Here is a 12,282-nt window from a genome sequence, read left to right as displayed (position 1 = left end):
TGAAGCATGGGTTAGTATAATATAATGACGCCCGGCCAACGTGATTATATTACAGTAAGTCATGCTGAGTTTCTAATGAAACGTGATAATGGTTCACAGTAGATCATACCATTATCATGTGTCATGTTACATAACTCTTTCATTCTGCTTAACTTATAAACATATCAAGAAAATATATTCTTGATAGTTCTATTCTCAGTGATTCTGGTAATTTGACAAATCAAATCGTGCTATTACGTTCTTCCTTGTTTAGAACATTAAGTTCATTCGAAACTCCATACTTACGAATTCTGAACCATTACTCGCTTTACTAGAGGTCGAGAAGAGAATAAAAAGGTAAAGAGCTCCAAAATATAAGAGAAAATATAAAGCTCAATAGCAACACGGAGGTTAGAAATCGTGGATATTAATACGAATAGCAATATAAAGACACGGTATAATTAAGAATAGTATCACCCCAAGGGCGATGTAGAAGAAAACAGATTCCTCCGGTGGAAGTTGGAAAAGGAGAATGATTATTGAGATAGTAAGGATAAGGACAAGGATTAGAACTAGATTAAGCATTTTCACAATCTTTTGAATTTGGGAATTTAGTATAGGAGTGGTGAAAATAATGGAACGGAAGAAGTTCATTTATAGTGGAGATACCAGACAAAGCAATCGAGATAGATGAACGCATTAAATTAAAGAGATTTTAATTTCCTTAATCCCGAGAAAATCAGATCTTATTCAGATTTCGAAGATTTTCTTTAAATCCCTTGAATTCCGGAATTCATCCCTGACTACGTCAGAAGTTAAGACGAAACTTTATATTTCTCATTTCGCTCTTTTGTGATAGCTTCACTCGTACTCTTCGAGTAATCGAATCGTTTTATCGATATTACTCAATTGTGATAAAACTCTAATTTCCAACTCATATGAGTCGTGAAGACATATTTATTGTTAGTAATGACCCTCCCAATCAAATTTCGGGACGAAATTTCTTTAACGGGTAGGTACTGTGATGACCCGGAAATTTTTGACCAAATTTAAATTTAATCTTTATATGATTCCGACACGATAAGCAAAGTCTGTAATGTTAAGTCTCGAAAATTTTTGAACTGTTTATAGGAATTCAAGTAACCTTTGATTATTCCCGACGATTCACGAACAATTGTTTGTAAATAAATGTGCGTATATATATATATATATATATATATATATATATATATATATATATATATATATATATATATATATATAAATATAAATATATGTGTATATATAATAATGTGAAATGATAAAATATAAATTAATCAATATTATTAAATATGAATATATATAATTATGATATTATTATGAATCTACATATGTATATATAAAATTTCTATTAATAACTATTATTACATTGTAATATATATATAAATTATATAAGCCTTCAATAGTCAATAAGTGTTATCAAGTGATACATAATACAAATTATTATTAATATCACTAATAATATTTATATTATCATTTTATCATTGATTATTATGAAACTTATTAAAATTATTATCATTGTTGTTATTATTATTATTACTCATTTATTCTTATTAATATTATTATTATTAGTATTTTGATTAATATTAATATAATTATAATTATTAATTATGAATATTATAAAATCGTAAAGTTAGATTTGGGAATCAGAATTAGTTTCAAGTTCCTTTCAACTTTTAGTAATTTTGGATTCCTGTCTGAAATTGATAAAAATCAACACAGTTAAAGAGTACGAATTCTGTTAGCCATCTTTTCAATTTTATTTTTTATATTATTTCTATCCTTTTGAAAAATATTCTGCCGAGACTCATTTACAATAACAACAAATTCTGTTAGAAGTCCATTCCAGCTTTCATTTTTTTTTTGTATGTCTTCATTATTGTTTGATTGATTCCCTGTCAAGTATTTTCGCTATATAACGATCGACTTTCATTGTGTTTGAGAAATCCATTCGTTTTCATCACCCTTAAACCTATTTAAAATTTCCACCCTCACTATGAACAACTTGCACGAGTACTCTTTAAACCATCAAAACAAATTGCTGCTACTATACTTAAGTGGGAAATGAAGCACCAAAGAGAGAGTTTTCATGAAGGGATTGAAATGAGAAGCGACCAAGAAACTTAACAAAACACTTGCCGTATTCGAGTAAATAATTATATTTAGGACAGTTGTTGACATACATAAGTACAACAAACACAGTTATGTTTACAACTACGGTTCTCTTGATCAACCATGATCTTGTCACCTTCTAATCACCACCTTACTTTATTTCCCTACCATCAAGAATCACCACCAAAGGCTACCATCACCTTGTACTCACTTCCATCCTTGTCACCTCACTAAGCTGCTATTTACTTCTCCATTACTACCACTGCAAAACCATCATCACCATCATCATATATTATCCTTTTCTTTTCTTTATCAATCATTGTTCCAACCGCTAAGCTTCCACCTTGATCACAACACCACAGCTATCTTACACGACTGTAAACTGCTGCTGAATCATGTTTCTACTGCAAAACAGTCGCTGCTATTGCTATAATTACTATCGAACTGTCTGTGAACCTCTTTTTTTTACTATCGCGGCTACAAGTGTGTTTCTATTCAGACCGGAACCTCACCACGAAACAGCCTATACTTGTTCGTATATTTTTTTCTTTTCTCTCTGCAACATATAACATGTTATATAAGAGAATAATTGATATGATTATTTAGCTTGAAGAGATGATTTAAGTGCTCCTATTTTTACTCCTTGGCCGACATATACTAAAGAGTAACCCCACTTGGGATATTAACAAGATATAGTGGAGAATAAAGAAGATATGTGGGGCGATTTCTTCGATTTTAAAAATCAAAAGGCGATTCAAATCTCCTACAGAAACTTCAATCTAGTGTGCCTTTTCCTTTCTCTTTGTTGCTTTCCTTTCTTGCTGACCCATGAGCACACAAAGAGCCCCACTTAATTAAAAAAAAAAAAAGAGAGAAGCCAAGTTGCTTTTACTATCTTATATTTATTAAAACAACCACATGCATCGGATTGAGTACGGGATACATGGCCATCGTGATCCTGTGTTGATTAAGTGGGCTGTAAGCCTTTTTAATTTGTTGACTGGATTGTAGACCATTATTTTATGTTGGGCCGAGTTTTTTTATGCATTTCAATTATGCCGAGATGTTTGAGCATGAGAATGGGGATTGGGATGATAACGGGCGATATGGTGATGATGATTATGCAAAAGGTTATGATAATGTTAGAATTAAGTTGATGCTTATTGATTTTAAAGATGGTTAAAATGATCAAGGTGATGATGAACGTACATGTAGATGTTAATGAGGGTGACGACGGTTGGATGATATAGATTATGATAATAATTCCTGTGATTGATGCACGATGGCATGTAAATGATCTATAAAGATGTCAAATGGGTCTGTTGACGAAAGAGATTGAAAACCTGCGGTATTAAGTTGGGCTTGGTGAAAACGAAACCCTACTTGGTTACTAGTAGGCTTGGTGAATTCATTTAACCTAAGACAAAGGAGCCGAGTTCCATTTTAGTGTAGTTGGGCCGGGATTTAAGTTAACAGTTGGGCTCATAAAATTGTGTTGGGCTCCTTAAAACATCTTAAATATGTTTGGGTTACAAATTAATTCAGGGAAACGAGGTCAAAGGAGTGGTTAAGGATGTTATCGGGACGTCGCGGGTTCGAACCCGGACTTGGACATTTTTTTTTAGTTACTCCTTTGAGATAGTTACTTATATATTCATTTATTATTATCATTATTATCTTATTATTATTATTATTATTATTATTATTATTATTATTATTATTATTATTATTATTATTATTATTATTATTATTATTATTATTATTATTATCATCATCATCATCATCATTATAGATATTAAGATAAATACTAATATTATTATTATTATTAGTAAGACCATTAGTTTTATAGTTATTATTATCAGTAGTCATTATTATTAAAATTATCATTTTCAATAAAGTTATCATCTTTATTATCATGATTTTTATTAACATTATTATTACTATTATTATTATTGTTAATATTAATACTACTACAAATATTATTAGTATTATTATTAATATTATTATTATAACAAAATATAATTTTTATTTATATTATTTTACCAAAATAAGCAATTGTTATATAAAAATATATTTAACAAGTATAAGAAAACTATATTTAATACAACCATAGTAATATTTTTATAGTATATATTTATTTATTTAAGGTATATAAAGTAAATATAATGAAAAAAGTTATTAATGAAACACATGATTTAAAATAACAACTAAATCACAAATAATATATATAATTGTTCGATTACAAGTACATGTATATATATATATATATATATATATGTATGTATATATATATATATATATATATATATATATATATATATATATATATATATAAATTGATATAGGATCTTGAATCCAAGGCCAACCCTACACTTGTTAACTGACGTTCTATGTATTTTTACTACAAAATACAGTATGGTGAGTTCATTTGATTCCCTTTTACTCTTTACATTTTTTTGGGACTGAGAATACATGCACTACTTTTACAACTGCTTTATTAAATACTTTTGAAATACATTTTGAACTGCGAATACATAAAATTCTTTTATAAATGTTTGACGAGATAGACACAAGCAAAACATTCCTCGAATGAATTATGTGGGCATGATAATTGCCACCATTGAATTATGTGGACGTGATAATTGCCACAATTGATATGAATATTTTTCCCCTGATTATTATTGCTTGGTAACCTAAGAATTAGGGAACATCACTAATTTTGAGAATTAGTGCACGCCTAATTGACGCGAATCCTAAAGGTAGCTACCGGGTTTAACACCCCCACCCAGAATGTTCACTAGAAGGAAGGGCTAGTGGGCATGGTGTTTAGTACTTCGAAGTTTATATGATTATTATACAGACGAGATGTTCTGTTTTGGGGATATTATTATGCGCATTATATGTTAAGGTCGGTTACCAAGCCAAGTTATGAAAGCAATGAAAAGTGAATGTTATGTATCGAGAGAATGTTTTTATACACATGTTATGTGTACGTTATTTTTGTGCACGAGATATGTGTACGTTTACTAAGATTTATGAAAAATGAATTTCGTACACGAGAAAGGTGTACTGTATTTAAAAGATATCGCATGTACATTACAGGTGGGTATAGGATTCGGGCCCATTTGTACCATGCAGAATTTAAATCTTGTGGTCTATCAAAATGATGAATTTTATTGTTTTATGATAAACCTATGAACTCACAAACTTTTTGGTTGACACTTGAAAGCATGTTTTGTCACGACCCTACTTTTTCCGTCATCTTTTACCGTTAATTATTTAACGACCGTTAACTGTTAATTGTGCTACGTCATTTCTATGACCTATATTATTATTTTAATAATAATATATTAATTATTATGTGTTATGTGAATATTTGTATTCATATTTTGAGTTATACGTTTCTACGTGTCGCGGATTTCTATCCGGCGAATCTTTTCGGTTTTCAAACCAACGGTCGAGTTTTTGGGATATTTAAATCCTAATTATTTTAAATATGATATTTTAAGATCATATTATTATATATAGCATTTATATTTAATTTTCGTCGCGTATTTGTTATCTCTCCGAATTTTTAATCGCGTAAGCGTGTTTTCGCGTTCCGGGTTTCGTTCGGGTGTTCGGGCCACAAGGAATTTACATTTAAGAGTTTTGGGCTAAGTGGGGCCCACCCCACTATCATTTCGGCCGAAGCCTCATGGGGGGAGGGAGTAATTCCCTTGATTTTCTTTTTTGCCAATTCATTTACACATTCCACAAAATTTATCAAAAACCTAAATTACATTTTTCTCTCTTCCATCTTGCTCTCCCTTTCCGTCGCCAACACCATCAAAACCATCATCATCATCAACCAAAATTATTACTTGGATCAAGGATCAATTAACACCAACGCGTTCCTCATTCCGTTCTCTACGCGATTATACTTCTTGTTTCTCGATTAGGGTATAAACCCTAACCCTAGAACTTTTGATTTTTCTTTATATTTCTGTTTTTGATGTTTATATTATTAGTATGATGATTATTGATTGTTGTAATGATGTTTGTATGCATAGAATTACTCATAAACACTTGATTTCGGTTTGATATTATTGGGACAGCAGCTAATTCGTGTGTTTCTGATATTGTGACTGTTATAAAATTTAAAATAAAGTATCTATATGAGTTCCTCTCATCAAAACATTAATTTTAGACTCCGGATTCATGTCGTTTCGATTCTCAGAGCCCTAGATATGATCAAAATGATATTTTGTTAAGATTGAAATGTGATTTTGGTATGAACCAGGTTTGGTCCGACTTTGTGACCATATTTGGTGACTTTAGGGTGTTTTAGTGTGTTAGGACTGATGGTGGGGTGAACTTTCATGTTCGGGTCATCTCAATCCGAGCCACGAATCACTCGTTACGTATAAAACACGATTTTGATTGAATTGAAGTTCCAAGTAGTGTATTGGCTGTACATCACGACTTGTGGGATGTTCTTGGTGTGTTCTTGAGTGCATCAAAGTGTTGGGTGGTTTGCTTAGGCGGAGATATACGTAAGGCTCGCCGAAAACCGACACCCGGGGCTCAGGATACTACCCGATGAACTTTTAATTTAAAACTTATGATTAATTATTAAACTTATGATATAAATAATGGATTTCATTATCATTTAATTACTTATGATAAAAAAAGTAATTATTATTATTTACAACTTATGATATATATTTATTATATCATTTAATTAATACTTATGATTTAATTAATATTTTAATTAAATATATGATTAATAATACTTTATTATTAATGGGAAATACTTATGATAAGTATTAAACTTATATTATGAGATTATTATAATAAGACTTATAATAAGGATTGATTAATTATTTAATTATTATAAGGCTTAGTTATTATTTAATTATAATTTAATTATTAAATACTTATGATTTAATAATTATAATTAGAAACTTATTATATGATTAATAATTCATTATTAATTAATAATACTTATGATATGATTTAAAATTTATTATTAATTAATAATACTTACATTATGACTAATATTTAATTAATTAATTAAATACTTATGTTATATTAATTATATCATTTAAACTTATATTAACTTTAATAATTCATTTTAATTTAATTAAACTTATATTATGACATAATTAGACATATTTAACTTTAATAAATGTTATAACTTGTATTATTATTATAACTTACACTTTTAAAATTAACGTTGACTATGTTTGACTAAGGTTGACTTTTGAGTTGACTTTCGGTTGACTTTGACTTTCAGTTGACTTTTGTTGACTTTCTAATTAAGAAAACTTTCCTAACTTATAAACTTTCCTAAAATAGAAACTTTCTAAATTTGGAAACTTTCCAAAAATAGAAACTTTCCAAAAATAGAAACTTTCCAAAAATAGAAACTTTCCAAAAATGGAAACCTGCTAAAAATAGAAACTTTCTAAAAATAGAAAGTGTGTGTCCGTAAGCTGTTCCAATCAAACCGATGCATATTGAGTATTGTTCTATGACTACTTGCAACATGTACAATAGCTATCATACTAAGACTTGACCTAAGTTAGTTATTTATATCGACCTGCTTTATTTATAGGTCGGCGTTGTGATCATTCCTGATCACTGTACTCATTTGCTGTTCGCTTAATTGTGTTGGTTACTTCGTTACTATTAAGGTGAGTTATAGTCCCGTTTTACATACTTTTCAAAGTATATTTTTGGGATGTGATTACATGCATTTTATTTCACGTTTAGACACAAGTGACAATTAAATTTAAATTATTCATTGTGAGTTGGAAAAAAATATTCCCTAGTCTGGTAACTGTAATCATTGGTTTCTACCGGTGAACGCGAATCCTATGGATAGATCTAACGGGTTTGACAACCCCATTTCGAGCTAGTCGCGCTAGCAATTTATAATCAGAATGTTTAGTACTTCGTATTTTGTTGTAGATACACTGTCCAGTGTATATTATTATTGTGTTTGGCAAGGGTAAATAAAGGGTTAAGTGGTTACCAGGTGGCTCATTGATAATGGAATAATGTTTAATGTTTTCTAACTTTTTTAAATCTTGTGGTCTAAAATTTATTCAATTATTTAAACCTATAATTCACTCAACCTTTGTGTTGACAGTTTACTCACATGTTTTCACAGGTACTTGAGTTTATGTGATGCTTCCGCTGTGTTTAGAAGAGTCTGCATGCATTTGGGCAGATTTTTATGAAACAATTTATGAAACTTTGGCTTGCATTCGGTTTTTGAATAATTAATACTTGTGGGTTGTTGACAATGTTTTGTGTCAACTTTGGATTATTAATATGTTGGGTTACTTTTAAACTACATATTTTGGTATGCTTTCCTTTTTGGGAAACTTTTGAAATAAAAGTGTAACGACCCGGAAATTTTCGACCAAATTTAAACCTTAAACTTTATATGTTTCCGACACGATAAGCAAAATCTGTAATTTTGAGTCTAGAAAGTTTGAAATCTATATTCGGATAATCAGTTACCCTTTTAACATACTCGATGATTCACGAACCTATAATTGTAAATAGAAATGTAAATAATTAAATTAAATATATATTAGCAAACTATTAGGTAATTTAGTTACAAAAAAATATATATATAATAACTTTAACTAATTAGAATTTATTATTAAATATAAAGGGTTTCAAACATAAGTTGTCAATATTAAATATTCAATATATACTACTATATAATATATTATATAATTATTAAACATTACATAAATAGTAATACATAAAATTATCATACAAGTTAGGATATAGTTGTCATTTTAATGTTAAAAGAAACCTTAATATTTATATCAGTATTATTAATATATATATAGTTATGAAATTTGTTACATTTTATTATTTGTTATTAGATATTATAAGAATTATTATTATTATAAATTATTATCATTATCAATATTTTAGTTATTAGAAAATAATACAAATGTTATCATTATTAAATCATTACAATTAATTATAACAAATTCTATGATTTAATTGTTATTATTATTATTATTATTATTATTATTATTATTATAATTAATATATTTATTAATTATTAATATTTATAAAATATATAAATCTATCTTATATAAAACGTATCTGAATTTTTTTTGTTGTTTTGTTCTTTTTCCTTCTAAATCCTGTTAACCCGTGATTCATTGTCCAATCTATGCATAATACAGACAACTAGCAATCGGCTATATATATCTATTACCTTCAATTGATCAATGAAAAAAAAAAAAAATAAAAAAAAAAATAAATAAATATATAGAGACCCACGATACCTCTGTTGTTGAACATTTTGGCCAAAACCTGATTTAGGATCGAATTCCAAAATCTATTAATACAATCTTGTTAGAAATCACCTAGTTAAAATATCTGCAAAAGATTATCTTCCAAATCTTCCTATCATGTTCCAATTTTCGAGTCAAAGATTTAAATCAAAAAGTCAAACTTTATGTTCTTTGAGAAATTCGCAAGTTTGGTGATGTTTCTGAATCGTTTAAGAGTTGAGAAAGATTATAAGAGTAAATTGAAACCTAGTTTGTGTTGCAAGTGTTGGCTAAAATGCCCTAAATCTCAAGATCATTTTTTTTTCTTTCTAAAAACCGTAGGCAGCAACAATAGCAGCATACGTTTATTTTTTTTCTCTTTTATTGTTAGTTTCAGTTAATATAGACCTTGGATACTGATTTGTCGTTAGTACTCTATAATAATCTGGGTTGTTGTATTGAGATGCATCGATTTGATTTTGCATGAAGAAGATGAAGTTGAGCATAGTTATATACGAGTTATATATTAATTAGTTTAAGGAATAAATCAGAAAAACAGAGGTGCCGGGTTGGTTTAAGGTGTTGGGGTGTGAGCAAAGGGTCTCGGGTTCGAGTCCCTCTTGATGCATTTTTAGGGTATATTTTTACTTCCCTTTTCTATTATTGTTATTATTGTTATCATCATCATCATTATTATTATTATTATTATTATTATTATTATTATTATTATTATTATTATTATTAAAGGCTAACATTAAAATTAAAACTGTTACTATTAGGATAGTTATTATTTTTTTTAGTATTAATATCCATATTAATATTATTATGAGTATTGATCTTTTATTTATAATTATTATTAGTACAAAAATTATTATGTATTATCATAACCATTATTATTATCATTATTATTATTTTCATTAATAAGATTTTATATAATTTTATTTATATAATATTATCAAAGTTATTATTTTCATCATCACTATTAAGATTACTATTATTAATTTACTAAATGAATATTATATATATAAGAAAAATATATTTATTACATAATTATAGTGATGTTAATTATTTATCAAAAATGTATAAATTATGTATAGATAATTAAATTAGTAAATTAACATATTTACTACTGAATTAACAATTAATAAATAAATTATTTGGTTACGATTATAGATGTTAATAAATATATAAATGATATAGGTTCGTGAATCGAAGGCCAACCTTTTACGTGTTCAATGATGTTATATGTATTTTTACTACAAAATACATTAGGTGAGTATATAGTCCCTTTTTAAACTTTAAATATTTTTGGGCTGAGAATACATGCGCTATTTTTATAAATGATTTACGTTATGGACACAAGTGACTAAAATTACGTTCTACATGGGTTTGAATCAAAAATCCCCTAGCTTGGTAACTTTAACTATTGGTTTATGAACTGGTAGGCGCGAATCCTAAAGATAGATCTATCGGGTTTTACACCCCCACCCAGATGTTGTTCTAGTAAACTAGAAGAACGGGTGTTTAGTACTTCGAGGTTAACGGAACGCACTTGATTCGGTGCACATATTATTATAACTCAGGGGTACACACTCTTGTTAAGGCTAGTTACCGGGTGCCCACTGCTTGGAATGCTTTACATACACTTGCGAGTGTATTATGTTTATGAATATGAAATCTTGTGGTCCATAGTTATAACTCTGCTAGTATCAAACCTATATATCTCACCAACTTTATGTTGACCTTTTAAAACATGTTATTCTCAGGTACGATTTAAGCCTTCCGCTGTGCAATAGCTCATATTAAGGACCTTACTTGGAGTCGATCAACGCAATGGAACCAGATGCTGATGACTTTGTCCAGGAGGATAAGGACGGGTCCTTTCAGTTGGTATCAGAGCGTTGGTCTTAGCGAACCAGGTCTTGCATTAGTGTGTCTGACTAGTAGTTGTTAGAATACATTAATGAGTCTGGACTTTGACCGTGTCTACATGTCAAAAGTTTTGCTTATCATATCTAGTCGGAAATTATCTGCTTATCATCCTTAGGAAATTGCCTGCTTATCATTCATAAGTCTAGACACGTCTTATTGCATTTACTGCATCGATAGTGTATAGACAAAATTCATATCTTAGCGTATCTGATAATTCATATCTTAGCGCATCTGTAGATTTGCCTAACAAATGCCGTATGTTCCTTGGTAGTCTACGAAATCTCTAGTATTATACATAGATATTCTATATAGTTAGAATATCGTCCGACATCCGAAAATCATTTCACATCCAAGATTCTTTCCATTCACCTAATTGTTCCCTTGGCGATGAACTAGAATCACTTACCGGCGAACTTGTTCGAAAAACGATTTTCCCTTCTCTTTTCTGAGTATCTCATCACAATTACATACTATCCTATATTTTGAAATCTTGTTTATTCGCTCGCTTCAACCGTCAATCATCCTGTAGAACTAGAAGGAATTAACAAACTACGCGCTCGTGTGACGACTTTGGAGAAACTGGTACGAAGGTTACGAACACCAGCAGCATAATCAGCACCACCATCATCAATGTCAACGGTATCCTTATTATCCCCAAATCACAACCGCGTCGTAAATCTCCACGTCACAAACTATACCTCAAGCATAATCCCCGTTCTACGTATTGTTCTATCTACATTATTTTCGTTCTACATAACGTTCTACATTGGTTATCCTCACTTTATATATCATTCCACATCAATTATCTCCGTTCGATATAACGATTATGTAATTTCTAAAGTTAGAAATTATGTAATCAGGTATTAACGATAAATCAAATGAGTTTAATATCTTATTGACTCATTAAATCCATAATTGCATCTGAAGA

Source organism: Rutidosis leptorrhynchoides, chromosome 2, assembly GCF_046630445.1.
Source record: "Rutidosis leptorrhynchoides isolate AG116_Rl617_1_P2 chromosome 2, CSIRO_AGI_Rlap_v1, whole genome shotgun sequence".
Taxonomy (NCBI): Eukaryota; Viridiplantae; Streptophyta; class Magnoliopsida; order Asterales; family Asteraceae; genus Rutidosis; species Rutidosis leptorrhynchoides.
The sequence above is the reverse complement of the archived record's forward strand: the minus strand, read 5'-3'. Positions refer to the sequence as shown.